General features: G+C 36.8%; 2 protein-coding genes across 2 annotated transcripts in view; both read left to right on the forward strand.

The window, feature by feature from the left end:
- Positions 1 to 26438, forward strand: part of LOC127648831 (tenascin-R-like) — a 206342-nt gene that overhangs the window by 108173 nt on the left and 71731 nt on the right. Inside the window, exon 3 of the mRNA XM_052133605.1 lies at positions 16993 to 17049. The gene's annotated coding sequence lies outside the window, so the exon portion shown is untranslated. The remainder of the gene's footprint in view (positions 1 to 16992; positions 17050 to 26438) is intronic.
- Positions 1 to 26438, forward strand: part of si:ch211-14a17.10 (nuclear factor 7, ovary) — a 278448-nt gene that overhangs the window by 45516 nt on the left and 206494 nt on the right. The gene's annotated exons all lie outside the window — the stretch shown is intronic.

The raw sequence follows: 26438 nt of genomic DNA on the forward strand, positions 1-26438 counted from the left end.
GCTCTCATTAGGTGGCGCTTCAAAATCTGTTGTCATTCCATCAGGCTACAGAGAGCTGTGGGGTCTTTCCAAAAGCTCAGTCAAACTCTATAAAAAGCACTTTTGCACAATCAGAAGCCAACTGTGAATTAGACTAGAACGACATAGAAGAAAAGAGAAAGAGAAGAAAGACATAGAGGCAGAAAGAAAAAAAAGGAAAAGTGATTGAGAAGAGAACAAGTGAGTCAAGATTCAGAGTAAAAGGAGAGAGCAGCTGAGAACAGAGAATGGAAAAGTCAGACAAGAGGGAGAGAGGGGAATTTGCTGTGTCAGTACATACAGTATCTGACACTCTATTGCTTTTCTAGGCACTTTAAAAGAGCAGAGACCAACAATTGATTATTTCATAGTTTTAATTAGCATTCACCAAAGTGCCTGGCTATCCTGAGGCCATGTACGTCCAATGTTCCAAAGCAGGGCAGAACTTGCGATTTAAGCAACTATCAAAACACTACATGGTAAACAAGATTATTTGAGCTTTCCTAGTTCTCATTGCAGCCCTCACTGATAGCATTGGTGTGCATCTGTGGTTTCCTCAGGCGATGTTTACAGAAAATGTTGCTCTGGTTGTTAAAACAGACTGTCTTTACTAATGAGCAGCATATAAGCAGAATAACCCAAAAAAACTAACAATTCATCCGATTCTGTATAAAATTAATTGGTTTCTTACTTTTCAGCAGTCCAAATAAAAATGATCCTATTTTGACCTGTCATTTTAATCCCAGATTCTAAAAAAGTTATAGTTCACCTCTCCAAAGACTATCTAGATGCAATAACGGCTCAACAGAGATTGACTGAAGATTATAGGTGCCAGTTTTCTCACGGTCTGTCTTGCTTTGTGCTGGCCTGATGTAAAAATGTGTCTTGCTTTTGCCTACCTTTTCATTTTGTTGAGAGTTTATTTAGTGATCTTTATATCTCTGAGTATTGCTCTCCTGCATATTATTTAAGCTATTAATTGACTGTATAATAACAAATCCTTAGTGTCTAATCAAGGTTTATTTCTTTAATGTTAAAATACTTTCTCCTATCCCAGATTAAAGGGGTCATGACATGAGGAATAAAATGCTTATCTTTTTACCTGTAAGAGTTCATTGTACTATAAAACACATACTATAAGCTTCAGAAGTCAAAACTTTCACCTCAATGCAAAAAGACCATTTATTTAGATTAAGTTGCAAAAACGACTAGTTTTTCCCTACTTAGTGATGTCACACGGATGAATACATCAGCACAAGACTGACTCTACAGCAAGACATCCACACCTACTTTACATCATCGCATCCTTGGCCCGCTCTCTGGTGCTTAGTCAGAAATGTGAAGAGGAGAGAGCAAGGCAGATGGGCCTTCTATTTTTCTACATAAACATGCAAAAGACTAACTGATTTGGCCATTATCATGCATCTTGCGTCACTTTTAAAAAATGCGTTGTCAAGTTATAACTCTTAGTCAAGTCATTTTTGTTTGTATAGCGCTTTTACAACATATTTCAAAGCAGTTTTACAGAAAATCTTGCTTTAACAGAAAATTAAACTGTAATATCTTTAAAGTCATCATTGTGTAATTTGATTAACATGTTGATACGTATTTCCCCACATGCAGTGGTGACGTCACTCTGCTTATGTTAAATATATAATTTACCATCTATAACTGTAATGAATGTTAACAAATTATACATCTTTTCAAAGGTCTAAGGGTTCAACATTGATATCCGATCTCTATTACCCGATAGCAATGCTCCAGAAACAGCAATTTAGTTATTTGTGCCAGGAGTATAAATGAAAACATACAATATCAAAACAGGACTTTATACCTTTGTTATGAAAACGCAATCGCCATATGAATCCAGTTTGCCACACTTGGGTCAATTGTCCATGGCAAGCGTTCATTGAAAAACATCCAATATCATTTTTGTCAATAAAAGTGATAAATCTGAGAAATATTGATATATTCTCCATTCTTTACATGAGATCTCGCCTGAAATAATTACCCTTCGTCGTCGTTCTTCAACAAACTATGCAATCTGAGCAGCATTTATGTTGTAAAACTGTATATTATCTTATATATTAGAGTCCCGTAAACAAAATGAGCCTGTCTTCAAAGTCTATTTTCAAAAATGCGGCATAGTTTTATTCATAATAGCCAAGCAGTGCAGTCAGATTTTGTGTCGTCTTGAATTTTACTCTGTACACCAGCAGCGATGTTCAGAGGAAAAAGCTTACAGGAACCTCATTTTTTGTTAGATCATCTTCACATTTGAAACATAACTTCTTTAGACTTGTGGCTTTGGGAACATTGTATTTCTGGGTTGTCTTGGCACTTTTATTATTGTTTGTTTAGATTATAAAAACATGTTCTACACAAAATATTTCATTACTATGAACTTCAACATATATTAATTCTGAAAATTGGAAAATAAATCCCAAAGTGTTATCTTTCAAAAGATACTACAACTGTGTCCATACTCCAAAGGGTCCAGTAAATACAAATATTTAAGTTTAGGTGTGTCATTTTCTTGGTTTGTGCTCAAAAAGGGGTTGCGTATCAACAGGTTAAATATGACTGTAAATTGTGCATAAAAATAAATGATTAAATAATTAATTAATAATTGTTTTTAGAACCCCAGTGAGCAAGCTGAAGGCGACTGTGACAAGGAACACAAAACTCCATAAAATGTTGATTAATGGAGAAAAATAACCTTGGGAAAATCCAGGCTCACTGTGGGGGCCTGTTCCCCTCTGGCTAAACAGCATGACTATAATGCCAATATTACTTATTTTTGGGCAGTGAAATCATGGTTTAAAATGTGTAAAATAAGTAAGTGTTAAGGTCCAGTGTTTTAACAAAGATTTAGTTTGATCTGTAAGATTAATGAATTAATTAATATCCATCCTAGAATAACTGCAGAAGTTCACATAGACGCATTGTCCTTTGTTAGTTGCCTGATGAAGGCTTTTGTTGGCAATTAATTTATAGTCAATTTATTCAATTTCAAGAGTGTAGTCCATCAATTAAAAAAAGCAATGCAGGCAGAGATCAAGAAGGGTGCATCGCAGTTCAACCGCAGGTTGTTGTAATTATTTTCTATGAGTTTTCTATAATATGCTGACCTGGCAGCTTTTAGTGCCTGTCTGTAGCTACAGACATTACCCTTCCATGCACCATTAAATACCTCTAATTTTGTACTCTTTCACTTGCGCTCCATTTTCCGGGCATGAGTGTGATCATTGTACCATGGCGCGGGGCTTTATTCTTTAATCGAAAGGGGGCGATACTATCAAGAGTCCTAGAGAAGACTATTTATATTTTCTGTTATTACATCAAGTTCTTCTAGAATTTTTGGTTTACTGAGGATGTGAGACAATTCTGGAAGATTATTAGTGAAGCTTTCTTTAGCGGTTGAAAGAATAGTTCTACCTGAACGATAGCATGGTGTAGATTGAGTGACATTAGCTGATTAGCTGATGCAAACAAGAGATGAGGTATTGATCTGAGATGTCATTGCTCAGCGGTAGAATTTCTGTAGTATGAACATCTACTCCATTGTCAAATCAAATCAAATCACTTTATTGTCACACTACCATGTACACAAGTGCAACAGTAGGTGAAATTCTTGTGTGCAGTTCCGAGCAACATAGCAGTCATGACAGTGACGAGACATATACCAATTACAATAAACAACATACTTACACAAAACAATTTACAAATCAAATGTACACATACTTACACAACACAATAATTATATACAATGTACAGTAAACAATACACACAATATACAATACACAATATACAATACAATAAGTAAGGAGTATATGAAATATATATATATATGAAGTAGTATATTGAGGAGAATATGTTGACAGTCCAGTGTGAGATTATAGCTGAATAAAGTGCAGTGCTAATTATTGATCATGATAGATCAAGTGTTCAACAGTCTGATTGCTTGGGGGAAAAAGCTATCATGTAGTCGGCTGGTGCAGGTCCTGATGCTGCGATACCGCCTGCCTGATGGTAGCAGTGAGAACAGACCATGACTCGGGTGGCTGGAGTCTCTGATGATCCTCCGAGCTTTTTTCACACACCGCCTGGTATATATGTCCTGGAGGGAGGGAAGCTCACCTCCGATGATGTTCCTGGCAGTTCGCAACACCCTTTGCAGGGCTTTGCAGTTGTGGGCGGTGCTATTGCCGTACCAGGCAGTGATGCAGCCAGTCAGGATGCTCTCTACAGTACTAGTGTAGAACCGTGTGAGGATGAGGTGGTTCATTCCAAACTTCCTCAGCCGTCTCAGGAAGAAGAGGCGCTGGTGAGCCTTCTTCACAACGGCCTCAGTGTGGTCGGACCATGTGAGTTCCTCAGTAATGTGGACACCGATTCACAAGATGTCTTTGACATCTACTCCATCTAAGAGAGTTTAGAATATAAATAAATGCTAATCCCAATGTGTCATTTTCATTATCTAAGTGAATGTTGAAATCACCAACAATTAATGCTCTATCTATAGTAACTACAAGATCTGATAGAAAATTTGCAAATTCACCTACGAAATCTGAGTACAGCAAGGGTGATCTACATACTATAGCAAGGGCAAAAGATGACAAAGATTTTTATTTATATCTGATGGTGTCACATTAAGCATTATTAGTTCAAAAGACTTAAATTATATCCTGTCCTGAGTAACACCAAAAACTCGACCCTTTAGACAAGGCTCGTGTATATTCAGTCAGAGATTGCCGAGACGGCTCAAGACCCAAATGCAGAATAAAAATAAAGGGGGGTTATTAATACAAAAAGGCAAAAACCAGACATAAACTACCCTGTAGGGTAAAAGTATAATCCAGGCTGAGGCAGATGTAATTGGATACAGGACTGACTGGACCGAGTAGGGATGGGATCACAAATAGGGAACAGGACCAACATGAGATACAAAACAAGACGAACTTGCACTGGACAGCACACATGAGGACACTAAAATAAGGAGAAAAATCAAACAGGTTAACAGAAAGGGCAGGTGTGACTAATGAACATATATTATGCAAACAAGAAGGCATGGTATGATGCAAGACTGAGTGACACGCGACAGCACTGAAACAAAAACAAAAACTAAGCCACATGCTCTCACAAGACACTAAAACTGATTGGCATGAGCGCACATCAACAAGACAATAAAGCAATATACGCTCATGCCAATCCGACAGACAAGACAAGAGAATGCATAGCAACGCCAAACATAGCGATGCCATGCATGCTCACATGTAGGAACAGTATGTGTGTTAGGAATTAAATTTAAACTGTCCGTATTCTACGTAATTATTATGAAGGGAAATGTATAATTGTATCAGTGGGGATTTCTTTAAGACTGCAAGGGAAGCTCAGCTTCCCCTATAATGTCAAAAAAATAATGGTCAAATATGTACTATTGTGTAAACAATTTATTGACTAAAAATGCGTTAGAACACGTTCATCTCGAAGACGAGTTCGTTCAGAATCAGCTACATTACATATAGCAGGTCGTCTGACTCGATTTACTTCTCATACATTCCCGTAGCGTCAGTGCATTTCCCTGTTGAAGCCGAGCGTCCATTGACTTCAATGGGGCTGCTCTGAACAGTTTTTTGCTCCGAAAATAGACGGTCATTGGATAAATGCTGCGATTATGTCCCGCCCACGGATGCTCAGCATCTCTGGGGGTGAATGAGGAGTGGGCTGGCCCGGACTCCGGGCTTCCGCGTGATGATTGGAGGATCTGTCGAAAGACTGCATCTCCTTTTGATTGACAGCGAATCTGTACTATAAGAAGTCACTGAAGCTATTTCGCGCTCAGTCCCATCGCGGATTTCTCAAGTGTAGTCGAAAGACAAACTGCTGCAACCTATTTCTTTATATTTGTTTGGCTGAAATTGCTTGTCAATTTGCATAATACATTTCACACAATTATACACCACATTCCTTGTTTCAGTTTTACCAAGTTTAATATATTTTGTTTTAGAGCGTTCGTTCGTTCGTTCGTTCGTTCATTCATTCATTCATACAGTAGGCTAGGCTAGCGTCGTACGGGTGAAACTGCGCACGATGGCAGACGGTGCTAATATTGTCGACCTGATTTTGGCAAAGCCATTTGAAAGTCTTCCTTACGAGGAAAAAAATTAGAATTAAACAGCAGGGCAGATCAACACCTAAGATTGATTTAGTGCAAAAAATAGGGTAAATAAGTTTATAATGTAGGCCGAAAATGAGCTTCCCCTCTTTGAAAGACCAGCAGCCGCCACTGAATTGTATTAGTTGCGTTCAACAGCCATTTTAAGAAAGATAGATGACAAATTATTAGATTATTTGTCTGAAAAACATTCTCAACCATTAAAATTGTAATAAAATGTCTCGCTCACAATTTCTATTGTAAGGAATTAGCGTTAATAAGGAAATTATGATAAATTCACTTATTGGACTAATATTATTCAAATTGTTTATTGAAAATAATATCACACACATATTTTTAATATGAGCTCTGAAGTAAGAACTTTGTAATCACTTGACGTGATTATTTATCAAAATATACCACATTCAAATTATCCTTGAATATAACCAAGACTTTATTGCTATTCTAAACCTAAAAACTAATCTAACACATACAAACATGAAACAGGTTTGTGAGTAAAGTGACAGAATGTGAAAGAAATGATAAATACAGAGATAATTAACTTTATGCAGTCTGTAGACAATGCCTTAAGAATCATTTTCCTTCTTTGAGTCTAAATCAAATTGCAGTTGGATTACCTAAAGTATTTAAATAATACATCAGCACTTTTAGCAAAAGTCTGGAGATATATATTCTTGTGTCGTTGCATTATCTTGCATTGCTTTGTTCTTTGGCTCTTTGTAGAAAGTTTGCTCTGTCGATGTCTTGGACCTCAGTTAATGATCATAGATTGTTCTTTGTCTGTTGCGTCGATGGATGATGAGGCGAGGCTTAAAAGCGAGACCTTCCGCAAGGAAGACACGCGACTCCTGTCATGTGTGTGAAACGTGGAGCAGAGAGTGAGAGGCTTCCTTGGGACTTCATGCCCCGAGCTTTCTTGGACTCTCCATGGCACAGAGATTGCAAGCCACGAGGGCAAGAACGCGGAGGATGCAGAGCTGCAGAGGAAGTGAAGACCGGAAAAGAGAGCCAAAGAAGAGAGAAGAAGACTGAAGAGAACATTCCTCCTTGGTACCAGTCTTGAGTATAGACTGGCTGCACCCCAAAGAGGCTCTAAGCCAATCAGAGGCGGCTTTTCAGAGACACATAGTCAACTTGTCTGTCCTTTTCACACTTGATTTGCTATCCTTTGTGTAACAGATTCTTAAAATTCAAGCTCAAATGCTGAACATTTGAATTATGACTTTCATAAGAAAACTGAAATAACTTCACACCATCATTCTTGAATTTAAGAGACAACAAATTACATACCAAACACTTGTACATTATTATTAACTTACAGTTATAATGCATGATAATAATTCCTACTAATTAGTTTGTTAGTTTTAAACACGAATGATACATTACACATTATGACAAATATAATTTTCAGGATTAAGATCAGGTTAAACCTTGAATGTGAGTTCTAGGCACTTTGGCTGATTAGGTGTAGGATACAATTACATCACAGTTAGTTTTGTGTTTGTGTTTTGTGGGTCAAAGTTCTAGATTAAGATGAGATGTCCTGAGATAGACTTGTATACACTTTTAATTTGCACATTTCAAATTATGAGCATTAGTTTGTCCTGCTAAAGAGGAGATCAACAGTTCCCCATCTGTTCAATATCTGTGTTTTGAACTGATGACGATAGTCATGTGACACATCAAATGTCTAAATTTTAAGTGTTCATGTGTTAATTAATGAAACAAAGGGACTTCTTTTTTTAGCTGCTGTTTGCAGAATACTGATCAGAGAGGATGTTTCATGAGCCTAGAAAATTGGTTATTTAACAGAATAAAGGGTATCTTAGCTTTTCATGTGTCTCCAGGGTGACAGTTCTTTATCTCTCTCTTGGAATGTGTTCTCCAGTGGTGGAAAAAAATGTAGTAGGCCTACCTTTATATGATGTTTATCTTCAAAATGTTTTTTTTTTTTTTTAACTTTGACCTTAATCATTTTTTTTCTAAATTATTTTTTTAGGGGTGTGTTTGGTAGTTCAAAGAACAGACATATTCTCTATATGATATCTAGGTGATACAGTCTCTATATGTTGTAGATTATGTGACCTTTGTGATGTCTCAAGGCTGCTAGCAGACGTTCTGATTTGTCTGCTTCCTGACCTGGTCCCTAGTTAGTCAAATACTGTCACTATTAAGGTTATGAGCCAAATTACTAGAGAGAAGAGCAGAACCTTCCCTGGAGGGATAGAGTCAGTCTCTCTTTAGCAGGTCATGTTGAAAAGAGCCTTGGTTATAAATTATTTTTTTAGGGTTTGTGTTTGGTAGTTCAAAGAACAGACACATTCTTTATATGATATCTAGGTGATACAGTCTCTATATGTTGTAGTTTATGAAAAAAACAAAGCATGTGGTAAAAATAAAAAATCTGAAAAGAAACCACCATTCTGCGTCTTGCTGTTTTGAGTATAAACACATCCAGGACATGTTTTAGCACCCATCTGTGCTATTTTAATTGTATTTATATATTAACATGCACTAGATGGATATCTATATACTTTCCAATGACATCTGGCACATAGTTATTTGATCAGTTTGATGTTTTTACCGATTACAATAATATATGCTGTGCAAAATTATTAATATATTATCAAAATGGAACACTTTTGATTTGTCTGCAAATTTCAAAGCACTTGTTCAGTTTTGGTCATAATGCCTATATGCATAATAGTACAGCTTCTATGATTTAAAACAATACCTATTTTGTGTTGGCCAAGGCTAAAGCTATTAATATCTAGATTTTTTTTTTTCGGTGGGACCACCAAATTAATCCAAGCTTAAGGGTTTAACTGCAATTTATACAGTAAATGTATTGTTTATTAGTATAGTTTCATTATATTATCATATTGATATTTTAGATCCCCTAACACAACCCCGCCCCTAAACCTAACCACTAGTAAACAATATAAAACAAAATTTAGTAAAAAAAATAAGTTTAGTTACATTACTCTATTATGTAGATATTTTTGAGCACCTAATTCTACACCTGCATCTAGCCCTAACTAATTCTCAACAATATAAAATATGTACTAAGCAGATACAAATACAATAATGTATTCCAAAAAATGACAAAAATGTACTATAAAAGTATTCTAAGCTACTCTCGCTGCATTCAAAGTCCTCCAAAGTCACACGCTAGCTCTGTGTGAAGTATAGAGTGAAACTGAAGGTTTGAATGCAAATCAGCCAATCGGGAATACAGCTCATAAAAATAGGATTACATTTATGATAATTTTTTATGGTAATTTAGAAATTCTGAAAACTCCCTTTTTTATCCCACAGCAAACAAAATTAAATTAAAAAAATATATATATAAAGCAATGAGTAAACGATGACAGAATTTTAAATTCATTTAGCCTTGGGTAACACAGACTAAGGGCAATGTTTTGGTGGTGCATGCAAAATGTCACCCCAGTGACACTTCATGAGAGTGTGTTGTCAATTCTATTTGTTGATATCAGTGCCAAAATTGCAAAAGACCTACTTCACCTTTAAAATCCCAATTAATTATTCTCATTAGCATAAACAAATGAATATCAGATTTTATAACTTCAGAGTTTTGAAAGGTAATAACACACTTTTGGTTTTCTGCCAGATTCTGTGATGCATGAGGGAGAGGGTTTCTGACCTCCTCAGACAATATAGCCAAAGTTGGTTTAGCCTTGAGGCATAAAGGCATTAAAGCACTTTTGATAAGATACTGCAAGCCCACTGCACATTATTTTTAAACTGCCAGGCTACTTTATTTTTTTGTTGGAAGCATGCTTTTCTGGATGTACAGAAAAGGGCAGTGTGCACATGAGGCTTATTCCATTTCTGTGTGCTACACAGAATAGTATGCTATTGTCAGAATGTGAAGAGCAGGTCATAACTTTTTACTTTCTACTCTGCTGGTTTTTAGTTTAAAAATAATTTTGACGTTCTTTTATGTCTGGGCTTTACCAGGTGAAGGCTGACACTTTTCCTGGTGAAAAGCACTTTTGCAACTGAGCCTCACAATTCAGAAAACCTGTGACGATAAAAGCAATCAGAAAATGTCCTGATGCATTAGCAATAGGGGGAAAAAAAAAAAAGAGTAATCAAGCTTCTTGGGATGAAAGCTCTTTTCAAACTTTTCTGGTTTTCTAGGCTAAGCAAGCAACATTTTATTGTGTATGTGTGTCCAGTATGTGCATATTTAGACATGACTAATAAATGTTGACCCCATTTACACCTGGTATTAAGATGCATCCCGGGTGATCTAATCACATGTGGTCTGGCAAGACACTTGGCTGTTTACACCTGGTTGTTTACTGTAAATGCATCTCTGCACTGACCCACTGAGGCATGGACTCTACAAGACCCCTTAAGGTGTCCTGTGGTATCTGGCACTAAGACATTAGCAGCAGATACTTCAAGTCCTGTAAGTTGCGAGGTGGAGCCACCATGGATTTTAACTCTTCTTCATATTTCTCAAACGATTCCTGAACAATGTGTGCAATGTGGCAGGGTGCATTATCCTTCTAAAAGTGGCCACTTCCATCTGGGAATACTATTGCCATAGAAGGGTGTACGTGGTCAGCAACAATGTTTAGGTAGGTGGCACGTGTCAAATTGACGTCCACATGAATGGCCGGGCCCAGGGTTTCCCAGCAGAAAATTGCCTAGATCATCAAACTCTCTCCAGTAGCTTGTCATCTTCCCACAGTGCATTCTGGTGCAATTACTTTACCAGATAAATGGCGAACATTTACACATGCGTCCACGTGATGTAAAAGAATACAGAACTCATAGGACCAGGTGACCTTCTTCCATTGCTCCAAGGTCCAGTTCCAACTCTCGCGTGCCCATTGTAGCCATTTTTGACGGTGAACGGGGTCATTGTGGGAACTCTGACTGGTCTGTACCTACGAGTGACACATTCCTCACTTAACATAATTCAAATGTTCTGTGACTTGTGCCACAGTACACAGTTCTATCGGTTCGGACCAGATGGGATAGACTTTGTTTCCCTCATGCATCGATGAGCCTTGGGCGCCCAACACCCTGTGGTTTTCCCTCCTAAGACCACTGTCAGTAGGTACTCACCACTGCTGACTGGGAGCACCCCACAAGCCTTGCCGTTTCAGAGATGCTCTGACCAGTCATCTTGACACAGGTCTTTACTCCTACCCATTTCTCCTGCATTCAACACACTGACAATGAGAATTGATTGTTCGCTTACTATCTAATCTACCCAGACCTTGATATGTAGCCTTGTTAAGAGATTATCGAGATTATAAGAGTGGTCGTAATATTTTGGCTCATCAGTGTACATCAGTCACTCTGTCATTGTGTTACAAGTTAAAGTCAAAGAAAGCATGAAAATGCTGATTAAATTTAATCTAAGCACTAATGCAACATTTCATTATTTTAGTGCAGTACCGGTATTGCTGGGCTTCAGATGTGAGTGTTTCACATCTTTGCTACTGCATACTGATATCAGACACACTGAAGAAGGTCTGTGAAATTATGTTATATGTATTCACTTTTTCTAATTTTCCAGTTACTTTCTTTAAAAGAAAATAAGTATAAACTCTTTTTTTTTAGCGCAGCAGTTGATTGACAGGTAAGGGGTGGTACTTCGTTGCAGTCCCAAATGGATTCAGGGTGGTTTTACACCTCAAATGTGATTACCACTTATGATCGGATCGCATGAATCTTAATACCAGGTGTAAACGGAGTGTTTGACTTCCTTAAAATACAAAGACATGTAAGTGGGATTTTGTGTTTGTTCTTTGTTTTTGTTGTTGTTATTTTTGCTGCCTGATCCCATGAAATTTACATGATAATGTAAACATTTTGAAAACCAAAATGACCACATCATTTTGTGTTACTTCTGTGGTACTTTCTCTTTATTTTCACTTTTGTATTGAGTGTCCTTGGCTGGAGGCTCTGTCTTTCAATTCCAAAGTCCAACACTCTATCAGGTGAGCTAGAGAGGAAGCTAATCGTATTGGAATATGCATGTAGATGGGCCTGTAACACAAGCGTTAAAATTAGGGATGCCCAGATGTATCGGCCGTCAATATTTTTCAGCCAATTACCAACCAAATTTAAACCATCCGAAATCAGTTTTAATTATGAAAACACTGATATGAAAAACCAGTGGTTTATTTATGATTAATTGTCATCACACTGCGAAAACACTGTGAATTAAAATGTACAAACCAGAAATAATGATACCATATTTAAAGAATGTAGAAGGGTTGGCACTCCTAAGAACAATTCATATTTTATTTTTAATCATTCTTGTTCTCACATTAATGAGGAAAAACCATAGTTACAGATGTAATAGTTGTAAAAGCGGCAGTTATCTATCTATACATGATGAGGTCAAACCATCCAAAACACTTTGACACCTGCAAAATGTGACATTGTAATGATATCCATTAAGGCTGCATAACAGATGAGTTTGAAATTACAGTATGCTCTTGCTCTATTCCTAACTCTTGAAAGTTTAAAAATAGATTGCATTCAGCGAGTCAGTCAGCACTGTGTAAGCAAGCCGCACCCTCTAGCGGTGTGTGTATGGTATTATCCATTATACCACAATAAAACTTAAAAGGGTGTTTTGTTCCTTTGGTAACTTTTTAGTTTGATGATGTGGTTGACAATGCCCAATATATGCATAATATTAATTTGTGATGTTCTATTATATACAGTGCAGTCATGTAAAATGTGAATTATTTTGTTTTGAACAACAAAAATAAGAAGTGCTGAATAATATTTTATCGCATGAATAGTCATGTGTTGATATTTATAGTTTTATAGTATAGCTATTTTTCAATATTTTTTTATCTTTTATTTATCTTTTGTTGTGGCTCTTTAAAATGTTGGCCTGCCATGTGTTCAACAGATCCAATCTATGTTCAATGGAAATTATTTATTTTTTAGAACAATAAAAACTACAGTAACTTTAATTCTGAGTAGGCCAGAGTCTACAAAAAAAATTAAGCCACAAAAAATTAAGATGATATTAATTAAGATATGACAGGTTTTATATCAAAGCTGTGAGGTGTGGCCATGCTGCAGAGAGAAAAGCTGGACAAATGGCTAGGGCGTGGCGATAGATTAATCAAATACCCGAATGCAGCAAAAGACGTTTTTTGACCTGTTGAATTTACTGCTCTGGTAATTTCATTATTATGACTTCTTTATTATTTAATTATCAATATGATGGCACAGAGGACACCTCCATTAATCATTTCTAATTATTGGACATACCAACCAATCAAAGTACATTTTCTGTCCAAATATGTTTAAAGGGTAAGGCTGCAATTAAATGACATGTAATTTACAAATAAATGGGGATGATGGAACCATGGCACAACTGTACTACACAGGGCTGTCTCTTCCCAATATGATTCATAGCAGTTAACATTTAAATGCAAAAGGATTCATAAATCAATGAGCACTGGGGCACTGAGACTTCACCCGCTCTGTTGACTCACTGAGCAAAAACTGCATTTCCACTTTAATTCCAAGACAAGCAATTAATCTTAATCTGATTTAACTGAACAACACTATTCAAATGCAAATTATTTTTTCACCTATGAAAATGCTATTTGAGCATTCAATGTGAAAACTAATATGGTATTTGTGGAGGATGCAATATTGATAAATCTTCTGCTGGGGCAAAATATAAATCTATCAATTTAAATCATCTTTTATTTATGTAGATACACATATATGCATATCCATATATGCAGTTTTAGCAACAACAACAAAAAGCTGATAGCACATCATTTAGAATGTTCACTTTGACGCTTCCAGTGTAGGCAGCCTCAAGCAGTTGCAGCGCATCCCATCATCTGTCATGCCCATTATGAGCAGAGTGTTAGAGTTTACACAATATAAGCAAATGTTTGTTATAGGCCTATGTTAAGCACGGTGTTGTTTATTGTGCATGACTAGCTCCTTTCAGACCAACACAAACATTATTTTGCAAACAGCAGATACAGCATACTAAAATGTTTTCATATTTGATCCCTAAATGGTAGTTTTGCAATAAAGAGAAACCTTTAAAAAAATTGAGAAGGCCAAAGACCCAAATGGTTTTTTGTTTGTATTCCTATATGGTTTGTATTTCATATGTTTTTTTTTTGAGATCATGTTTTTTGGCTTCTAATAGAACATTTATCAGGAGCTGGTTTTTTTTTCTATAATAGAAAAAAAGTGTGAAAGCGGTTTCCAGTGACAGGTGATAAATGGTTACGGTATGGGAATCTATCTGCTGCATCAACACATCATAAATGGGATCTCGAAAAGATAACAAATTACAGCGAGTCGGCAGTGATTCAGAGAGAACTGGTGATATAGGGAGTCCATGGTTATCCCTCTATGTGATGTTTCTCAGAGTTCCAGTGCAGGGACTGGATGTAAGGTACTGGACCGCTATCATATTTGACATCCAGTTTTTGAACTATAAAATAAATGTCAGGGTACATTTAGTTGAGTGCATAAGTTTGCATACCCCTTGCAGAATATGATAAATGTTTATCATTTAAAAACAAAACAAACAAACAAAAATAAGATGGCTTAAAAAAAATGCATTTTGTTTTAGTTTTTTGCCCTGATGAAACTAATTGACATAACAGATATTTTCATATATTCCACAACACAAATATTAACTGAATTTATACAAATGATCCAGTTCATAAGTTCTTAATTTGGTGTGTTGCTTCCTCGATGATCAGTGATGGTTTGTACCTTTTGTGATAGTTGTGCATGAGTAAAAACTGCACACTGTTCTTAACAAATTTGTAAAAAATAATCCTCCAGGCACTGCACGTTCTTGGTTTCCCAGCCTCTTTTGCACATTTGAGTTCTTCCCAACAGTGGCTATATGATTGATATCAAGCTTTTAACACATAGGACAATTGAGAGACTCATATAGAGCTAATACAAAAGGTGCAAACATTCATTAATGCTCCAGAAGGCAACTCACAATATTAAAAACCATGGAAATGTGACATTTTGTGTCATTATTATTTTGTGTTGTGGGCTATATGTAAATATCTGTTCTGTAGCTTCTGAAGAGCAGTACTAAAGAAAATAAAATAAAATGTGATCTTGTATATATTCTGAAAGGGGTGTGTAAACTTACTCGACAGAAGGTCTATGCAAACTTGTACACTCAACTATAGGTATGTATGCATATACTATATATATATACAGTATATTAATAGTAAAGTTAAGTGGAGAGAGAGACAGGAAACGATAGGTGAAAAATTGCAGTTCCATGTATGTTCTGAGATGCAATTATCCTTGTGTTCCAACACCGGACAACAATTCTGAGTAAATTCCCATCGCATTTGAAGGAATGAAATTTGAAGGTTGTACAAAGTCACATTTATTTTTAACAATGCTAACAAAGTGGATAGCAGGTAGAACAACGCCACTACAATCATCATATGGTACACAGTCTGTCCTATGTACATATATAGCTATCTGATTTGGTGGTTGAAGGAAACTACAATGGATAGTCAGGACTGCTGAGATGATTCTTGGTGCCCCCCTACCCACCCTCCAAGACCTATATGCCTCCAGAGTGAGGAAATGTGCATGTAGAATCTTTCTGGACCCTACACACCCTGCCTACTCCCTCTTGTAGCTGTTACCCCCCCACATATATCATACATAGAGGCCCATGAATCATAAAGACAAATCAGAAGCTATTTTTCAGTGGTTATCCTGTTCAAAATGCTCCAGTACTCCTGTAACATTGAAGGAAAAGTGTGTGTGGCAAAATGCAGAAGCAAAAGTTTCATAATGGCCCTTCATGATTTTTTTAGGACTTATTTGGAGCAAGGCAATGGAAAAATAACAGCAAGCGAACTGGCCACGCTGATAAATTGTAGCACTTCACAGGATGTGAGTAGTGATGGACGGTGAGCCCATACATAGGTACAAAGAGATTGTTTGGTGTACTGTAGATTGAATTGAGCATATTTGTTCCGAACTGTGCTCTTTTTTATTTATGTATTCATTTGGTGGATCATCTTTTTTGTGCCTGCACAGCTCTATTGTTTGGCCAGCCTCCTGCATTTTTTTTCTCTCTCTGGGAAATGATTTACATTTGCAAAGTGTGCTTACTTGCTCTTCCCAAAAGGTCTCAGTTATTTTGCTTTGGAAAATACACCAACATTTTTATTACTTGATTATATATATTTTTTACATTTTTTTATTTATTTATTTTATTGCATACGTTCATTTAGTACTGTACATTTTTGTGGGAAAAATAAATAAATCCATTCAGGTATGTGTCTTTAGGAAACCTGTGCAATCTTTGGCCTTCTCTTTTAATGCAATTAAAATCCATATGCATATATGCAGAAATGTGTTATAGAAAGCATGCACCTAATTTACATCCCTTCAGAATAGTGCGTTAAATCCCAGCGTTCCCTGAAGTCAGAAAGAAGATTAAATATATTAATTGTTTCACATTTGTACAACTTCACTGCTGACAACCAAAGTCAGAAAAAAAATTGTTTTATCTTGGCTCAAGTTAAAACAGCATCTATCCCTAAGGTGGAAACTAGAAGTTAAGGGCCACACTGTGAGAAATCCCCTTATGATCAAAATGAATAGTAGAAAGGCTACTATTTTTGGTTGTTTAACCATGTGATTGTTTCAGGGATGTGTTTTATGTGCACATGTAAATTGGTGAATGCATGCTGGGAATGTTCATGCATTTGTATGTATGGCTCCTTCAGTTATACATTTTCTCTTTCTCCCAGGTGCAGGTTATCCTTCTGTGTGGTGAGACAGGACAAGCATCAGCACTGGCACTTAAGGTAAGATAAGACTCTGTTTGTGATAACAGCTGGCCAGCTCTTTGACTCCCATCAGTATTTGTCAGCATTGTATAACTACATAGGTTGTAATTAAATACAAATTCCTGGTTAAATACAAGTTAAGCTAAGTCGGCAGCATTTGTGGCATAATAATGATTACCACAAAAAATTACCTCAATTTATCCCTCCTTTTCTAAAAAAGAAGCAAAAATCGAGGTTACAGTAAAGCACTTACAATGGAAGTGAATGGGACCCATTTTTGGAGGGTTGCAAGGCAAAAATATAAAGCTTATAATTTTATAAAGGAAACTTCATTGATTAATTCTTCTGTTAAAACTAGTGTATTATTTGATATGCAACATTGTTTAAATTATTGTTTTTGTGGTCGTTTTAGGGTTTACAGTGTTAAGTTGTCATGGCAACGAAGTTGTAAAATTTAATTTACACAGAAAAGGTTAGTAAGCAATTTGTCACACTAAAATCATGTTAACATGCATATTGTTTATGTCTTGTGGCTATCCTAAGATTAAGATAATTATTATTTTTTTAAATTTTAAGGAGCGACAAATTTAAATGAATTTGTGTGTATTAACATTATGCCACAATTTATGTCAATTGAGCTTAACTTGTATTGAACCCGGAATACTCCTTTAAGCAAAAAAAGTGTGAGAGACTGTGCTATATTGAATGCGTTTATATGCACGTTCTAACAATGATTATGCTTAATAAGCCGACAACACGTGAAGCATGCCTTTATCGTGTTAAGGCCATAAACAGCTTATGAATTACCCGGTCAACACGGGTAGATTAGACCGAAAGCCATGCATGCCATGTAAACACCTTACCCAATCCTTAAAAGCTCATCCATTGTGTACACATTTTGAAAGCATACCTCTTCACGGTTTGAAGTCAAAAGTAGAGAATAATGCAATTATTTCAAATGTCATGTATGCATGGACTTCTTTCTTTGTCACATTTTTTAAATAAACTGATATTAGAGAGTTACTAGCTTATTGGTGTGCATTTAAATGGGCTCAATGTAATGACAACTCACATGATAAATCTGTAGATTGACAAGCCTATTGTGGAAACATTAAAATTGAGGAGAGAACAGAATGACTAGGACGTGATGATGAAGGCAAAAAGCTGCTAGGGTGATGCCTCTGTCGTGACACTGTCCTAGAATTACCACTCCATACTTACAGCCTCTAATTATTGCTGCTGGCCCTACTTAAGTTTACTCTTTTGTACTGGAGTCTTTCCCATCTCAGGCACAAAAAAACATCCTTTTTCTGTTGCAAATTAAATGTACCTTTTCTTCCATGCTAGAAGATGAGCTCATTATCACACATTGCATGCACATTAGATTCCAGGAGTTACTGTGGAGTCAGCATTGGCTTTTGTGAGTTGCAAGCATGGGCAGGGCTTGCCACCTGATTGAAATGTTAAGGCAGATGCCACGGTTTGTTTCTTAGAAAATTAGTGTTTTGGTATGTGTCTCAGTGATTAGATCCCTAGAGGGAGAGGCAACTTGGTATTTTTAACATCTTAATGAAATGCTGAGAGGGCCCTAATTGTGACGGCAGTGGGTGGGGGAGAACAGAGGGGAAGTGACATCGCTGGAAGCCTTTGATCTGAGAACTCTAATCAATGGGGATTAGTGTCCTTTAGCTCGGTGCTGCATGGTGTCTTTGACAGCCCCATGACTCTCATATTAACGAGCCATTAGCATGGCTTGAATAAAGAGAGATACCAGTTCATGGATCTCTGGCGATAAGAGCGCACTTTAGAGTGACACTGAAAACTCGCACTATATGCTGCTTATGCTTGTCAATCAGTTTGTCAGTCTAAGCTGTCTAAGAATAGACATTTTGATCTTTAAGGAGTCTAGAACAAAGGTTTGGGAGGAGAAGGTTCATTTAATTATACAGATCACAACACAAAGATATATAATATTCTCTTTACATCACCATCGCTTTGGTAAATTGGCACCTTCAGCCCTTATGGCCCTCATCCACACTTTGGTGACGTAATGGAATTTTTGGGGAAGGCTGATATGTAAATCATATATATGACTCTGTCACACCTTCAATCATTTGTATGGAAATATCTATATTTCAGCCAAATTTGAAAGTATCTTTTCAACTGTTGTGCTACTGTTAACCATAAGTTGGTTTGATGGCAAAACATAATTGTCTTACTGTTTTGCTACTACTATTTTTCTGACAACTATGTTTGAGCTGTTTTCCTGTAAGAAAACCTCAAAAATGTCTTTAAAAAATTCTTAAAAAGTAAAAATAAAATGACTTGAGATTACTCGTTTTCAGAGAAATCTAACCAAATTTTGTGGTATTTTTTTTCACCTATTTTATCATGTGATTATCTAATCAGCCAATCATGTTGCAATGCATAAATCATGCAGATACGGATCAGGAGCTTTAGTTAATGTTCACATCAACCATCAGAATGGGGAAAAATTTGATCACAGTGATTTTGACAATGGCATGCTTGTTGATGCCAGACAGGCTGGTTTGATCATTTCCGGAACTGTTCATCACCTTGGATTGTCATGCACAACAGTTTCAAGAGCTTACTTAGAATGGTGCCAAAAACTAAAAATATCCAGTGAGCAGCAGCAGATGGAAAGGCCTTGTTGATGAAAGAGGTCAACTGAGAATGGCCAGACTGGTTCGAGCTGACAGAAAGGCTATGCTAACTCAGATAATCACTCTGTGCAATTGTATTGAGATATAGCATCTCAATATGCACAAAATGTTGAACCTTGAAGCAGATGGGCTACAACAGCAGAAGACCACGTTTGGCACTTTTTTAGGACCATAGTGTTCCTAATAAGTTTTCAGTGAGTGTAGGTATATCCATTCTGATTGGTCAGTTTACTAATGAGAGGAGCCATTATGCTGTCAGCCTCCTCTGGAATGAAAGAAAAAAAACAATTGTTTTCCAATTATTAGACCGGCACTAACCAGCAAAAGAATAAGATAGTGGTCGAAATTGGACTTTCCAACTCTGCATGTCGGCATTAAGTGTGCCATTTTGTACAGAGACATATTGTTTCAACTCTCCACTATCATAACTTCACCTGTATTTTCAATCAGTTCCAGGAAGTAGGAACATCCGAGAGCTTGAATTGATTCTTAGGCCTTGTCCCACCACCTAGAGCATGCAAGTCAAATTTGTTTACCATATTGCTCTCAAGGATTACATAACAAAATCGTGAACTGGAATCATCTATTTGTTGACGTATTGATGATTGAGAGAGTTAGAACTGAGAGTGAATGGCAGAGGGCTTTGTAATGTTATTCAGACATGGATCGCCCTGAAGTCATCTCCTCAGTGTCTTTCGGGTTCAGGGAAGGATCAAAATTCAGTGACCTGAGAAAGACAGCATCGAGATCCCTGATCAATCTGAGTCCAAGCTCAACTCAATAATAGATGTGTGGGTGTCACACAATCCGAAATGCTAGTCCGATTTCACCCTCAGATCAATCACTGACTCGATATCTGTCTACATCAGGTGCACCATCTGGGGTAGTCTTGTATTTTTCCTTATTGTCCATGTTATATCTACACCCTCATCTCTTTTGGCAGCTTACACAACAGCAGCAGTTACAAAGTCTGTATGTGTTAGAGAGCTCAAAGACTTAATGTTGTTTGTCTGTCCTGAAGACAAAGGGCGTGTAGTTTGCAGTGGATATGAATCTTTGACTATCATCTAGGCATTTGATTTTTTGAAGGGAAAATGTTGCCTGAAAAACACAATTACTGTTCTGCTTTGAATAATATTAAGATCACCAAGCAACACTTCTATTCTGGTGTGACAGGAGCTATGCTCCAAAACTTTGTGAGATTCCTCGCTGTATCCTAGGATATACAATCCTAACCATCATAGAACCTCATAAGTGACTAATTTAGAACACTCTACGTCAGCAGAGACTCTGCACACCACACAAATAGGAGACCCGACACTCTGGATGCAATGCTCTATAAACACAATACTATAATAAGCAGGATAACGTAGCAAATAAGACATTTCTCTCATCTTGTCCACCAACTTAGATAGAGTTTGTCCACTGAATGCATTCTGAGATTGCCTTCTCTTTAAAGGATTCATGCAATGCTGCCTTAGAATTTGGACAAAATCTTCAGAGGCAGCAATAAAGCAATAGCTCACACAAAAATGTATATTCTGTCATTATTTACTCCCCCTTGTGTTGGTACAAACCAATATGCCCTACTTTACTCTGCAGAACATTAAAGGAGAAATTTTAAAGAAAGAATGATTTGATCGCTGATTTCAATAAAATAACAAATAACGATAGTGTCTCACTTTAATGCTTAAAGCACCCAAATGTGCCATAAGCAGGCATGGATCTAGAATTGTATTCATGGGGTGTCAAAGGGATGGCATGCAGACTATGAGGGGTGGCAACACTAAAGCAAGTGTCCATGCGTAGTTCTTGTGGATTAAGATACCAAGCTTCATTGCAACAAGTACTAGTTCATTAATTGGAGTCACTATTAATTATAAAAAAGTATAAATGTCCAAGAATTTGTGATACAACTGCATTTCCACAGGAACCAAATAGTAACCATTTTGAGACTGATTTGCCCAAAAAACAAAAACAAAACATAAGTAACAAAATTTCTATCTCCAGAGCACCAAGACATTGTGTCTTAAACACATCAACAAATTCTAAAATGTTCCTATGCATATATATATAGAACTGGCAATTTGGACTAAACGTTACCACCTTTGTAAAGTGTACCCATGTATGGAAAATGCATAAATATCCTATGTATCACCTTTGTAACAGCTGGAATAATCCATTTGAAAGTAATGATTAACACAAAGTTAGGTCTAAATACAAATAATTTGAACAGAAAATTGTACTTTTTGGGGCAGTGCTGCAAAACTCATTAATATTAATTATGTTATACACAGTAAAAGATTAATTTAAATCACATGTTTTGATCAACAGTCATACTTAATGACCGAATTAAGCACCCAAATAAATATTTCACATAATGTGGTAATTTAATTTCTACATCTGCAACTATCAGTCTTGAGATTTTGTTAATCAGTAGATGAATACCTAGATCAACACTTTGATTAACAACATGAATGATTGATCTAGTGGTAACTTTTTGGCTGACCCTGCACTCTGACCCCAGCTTAGCTGGGATATGTGAAAACTAATACATTTCACTGTATATATGCAAAAAACTGTGTGTATAATGTGTGACCAAAATAAAGGATTTTATTCTAACCATCGAGTCATGTCTCAAGTGCAGTGCAGACAAATCAAGCAAGTCAAGTTAGTGACTCACCTCAAGCAAGCCAAGTCAAGTCCTGATGAGTTTCAAGACAAGTCGAGTCAAGCTATAGAACTAAAATAAAGAGGTTCATTTTTTTAATAAATATTTTATTTTTGCTCTAAAAGATGAACTTATATACATATCTTTACATACATTTTTTACATGAATTGTATAACAGTAATGTGTTATACTATAAATTGCGTTAATGAACATGCATGGTATTTATATTGTGGGCACTTAAAAATACTGTGAATACTTTTAGATACCTTATTATCCAAATTGTTTAGATTTTTAAAATTAACTTGTTAAAATGTATAACACTGCTGTATAAAAATGTGGTCAGATTTTCACATTGATCTAACAAAAACGGCAGACGGGCTGAATTAAAATGCAAATTCGGTCTCTGACAGTAAGTGGCGCTTATGCAGCAGAAATATAGATGTTACCCTGGTAACGCCTGTACACAAAGCAGCCCTGCGCTTATAAAAAATACTTTATTAGGCATTATACGGAGGTAAGATGAAAAGAAAATGCCATCAAAGACAGTCAGTTCCCTTCAGAGATAAATTTATATAAAAAAGTCATAAAGGTGTTGCATTCAAGGCCTTTAGTTAAAGTCTTCAGAAGTCATAATCACTATGAGAGCACTTGGATTTCATCACGAGTCATTTTGTATATTTTATACTACTTGTCACATTTTAAGTGTAGTCACTGCAGATCTGCCTGTTATGTTTTTATATTACCAACAAATGGTTATGGTATATTGTTGACAGCTGAGAAGGTTTAGAAAAGGCACACACACATTTAGAGGCAATGTCGGGTCACTTCAAACATTTTATTTACTGACAAAGCTCAAACATGTGATCAGTAATTTTACATATGAATCTTTCTGGATAATTAAATGATTTACTTACCTTTCCTTGTGGTTTTTGAAATATTGTGCATCTGGGGCGGCACGGTGGTGCAGCGGTTAGCACTGTCGCCTCACAGCAAGAAGGTCGTGGGTTCAAACCCTGGTTGCCCTGGCCTTTCTGTGTGGAGTTTGCATGTTCTCCCCGTGTCTGTGTGGGTTCTCTCCGGGTACTCTGGCTTCCTCCCACCATCCAAAAGACATACAGGCTAGGTTAATTGGTGTCTCCAAAAAAATTGCCGTGGATGTGAGTGTGAGTGTATGTCTGTCTATGTGTGGCCCTGTGATGGACTGGCGACCTGTCCAGGGTGTCCCCCGCCTTTTGCCCAATGTTAGCTGGGATAGGCTCCAGCCCCCCGCGACCCTGTACACAGGATAAGTGGTTGACGATGGATGGATGGATGGATGGATGGATATTGTGCATCTGGCAAATAAATTTTTATTCACACGGTACAATTCGAAATCTTTATATCCAAAGGAGATTATTTTGGGAACTGGACAATCATCTGTCATTTTGGCTTGTTGTGAGCGCAGCGTTAACTGCGCATATGCAGATCAGTAGTACTGGCGGGCTTACATTTTGCATATGAATTAATTGATGTCGCAATATTTTTTACCGCATTTCATTACTGTTTATAATAATTTATTGAAAATAATATGAATAAACATTCAAGTCATAGTCGAGTCATGCTGTTCAAGTCAAGTTACGTCTCAAGATGCTGGTTCTCAAGTCAAAGTCACAAGTCCTTAAATTTACGACTCGAGTCAGACTCGAGTCAAGTCATGTAACTCAAGTCCCCCTCTTCTTCTCAGCCGCAAATAACTCTTATCATCACATTCAAAATAACACATTCCAGCATCAGATCGCAAATCAAAAAACACAGATGAAATAGAAACTCCAACTCAAGAACTGGAGATGTTTCATCTGGATTATACACATACCTGATGAAAGCTATTTCAAAAAGTGGTGAGGACACATCTCACCAATCTCAAGCCATAACTGTCGATGTATCTAATAATCATTCAGTGAATGCTTGGAAACAACTTAGAAATGTATCTTTTACCAATTTTTTTTTTCCACGTATTTGTCCATGTGGTCATTGTTGTCGAGGAAATAAGCTCATCAACCCTAGAGAGCCCAAACACTGTACATGCACTGCAATAGTAGGTAGGCAGTTGGTAGATGCTATGATTGGCTGATGCTGTAAACAATCAGTTGGTCTGTAGTCATTTGTGCAATCGTTGAAAGATTAAGCAGTTGGACATAAAACCCCTAAACAATGTCAAAATCAACGATAATGTAATTACATTTATATTTAATACATTTGGATACTTACTGGGGTGGTAATACTTTTTCTTAGGGTGGAATTTACCACCCCATGCCACCACGGTAGATCCGCCCCTGCTTTGGCTGTATCAAAAAATGCAGGAAGCTACCTTGCTGCCTAAACAGTTATTGGTTTAACCAACAGCATTTTTGATAGAATGGATATCTTTGAACAGTTTAAAAAGCACTTTTTTCATCCTACCTTCATCCATCCTTATACAGCCTAAAAGGCTGTGATGAGGAGGAGGGTAGGGCCGGGCCGTGATGAAACATGTCCAGTCCTGAATCAGGCTAATCAGCCAGGAGGGGGATTAAAATGAGCTGGAGGAACCAGTTCGAGATAGACGCACACGGCTGCGCTGCATGTTTGTTTATGTTGGTTTTAAGTTAATTTTGACATTAAAACTTAATGTTTACTGTTTAGTTGGTTCCCGCCTCCTCCTTGCCCATCCTTATACTGTTACAACACAATCTTTTACAATAAAGGCATTTATGATTCAACATAAAATACTGTACTGAAATACTCATTTGTTAAAAAATCAAGTCAATTCCCGCCTCCTCCTTGCCCATTCTTTAAAGGTTCCCGCCTGCTCCTGAACCGGCTGAACAGTAAACAAAGTTTTAATGTCAAACTTAAAACAAACATAAACAAACACAGACACACATGCAACTCGTGAGTCTCTCTCTCTCTCTCTCTCTCTAACTGGCACCTCCAGCTCCCCTTTATCTCGCTCCCCCACTGATCAGCTGATTCAGCGCTAACTGTGCATCATCAGCCCTCCTCCTCGTCACAGTTGCATTTAAAGAGAAGAGGATATTATGCTTCCTGTCAAATGGTGACCCTAAATAATTTGATTCACTGACATATATAAGGAGGAAGAAACATTGTGTTAGCCAGGAGACCATAGGCAATGATATTCCCATAAACACTCTAAGAGGCAGTAGGAGCTTCTTTTATATCAGCAAAATTTTGAAAGATTTATTCATTCATATCTTGTTGCCAACTCTCTCAGCTAAATGACTGCAGACATAGCAGGACTTCATTGTACTCAGTGTTTCATTAATGGAATAGCTCAAGGTCTAACCAGGAAGGGAGAAATTGTGTGAAGAATTTTTACATTATATGTTATGTGCCAATAAATATCTTAAAGGGATAGTTCACCTACAAATTAAAATTCTGTCATTACTTAAACTTTTTTTTTCTGCAGTCATAGTGGTTTGGAACAACATAAGGGTGAGTTCTGCTGTAACCCAACTTTAGGCAAAAAACTAAGCCTAAAACGATTTCTAGAAAAGCATGCTGAGAACATTTGAGCATTTTATGAGCAATTATTCTTAGACCTGAGTGGATTGCGGTAGTGGATTGACATTTTGTGTGCACAGAGAACTTCTTGAATCTAAATGAGGTATTTGTCTCTCTCTCTCCTTTTACTTGAAGGATTTGGTCTGATGAAACATACCTCCAGGTCTCACAAAAGAGTGGTTGGAAACACACTTAATCTTACTTTTTTAGTACCCACAGGACTGTGTACACCCTTGGAATTGGTTTTCTATTATGAATCACTCCACTCTGAACCCAACGTAGGGCTAAACTCACCATTGTCCCTTTTTGTTCAACCTATTCAACTTAAATGAAAACTCAAGAATAAAGTAAAAATAAAAATGTATCCACAATTCAGTCATGCAAGAAATTGGCATATGCAAGAACAAGAACAGTGTAATAATAATGATAATAATAATAATATTAAAACACTCATTAAACATTTTATGCAAATGTAACAAAAGGATACTTAATAAAGCTGCAAATAATCAATA

This window comes from Xyrauchen texanus, chromosome 9 (genome assembly GCF_025860055.1).
Source record: "Xyrauchen texanus isolate HMW12.3.18 chromosome 9, RBS_HiC_50CHRs, whole genome shotgun sequence".
In the NCBI taxonomy this organism is placed as follows: domain Eukaryota; kingdom Metazoa; phylum Chordata; class Actinopteri; order Cypriniformes; family Catostomidae; genus Xyrauchen; species Xyrauchen texanus.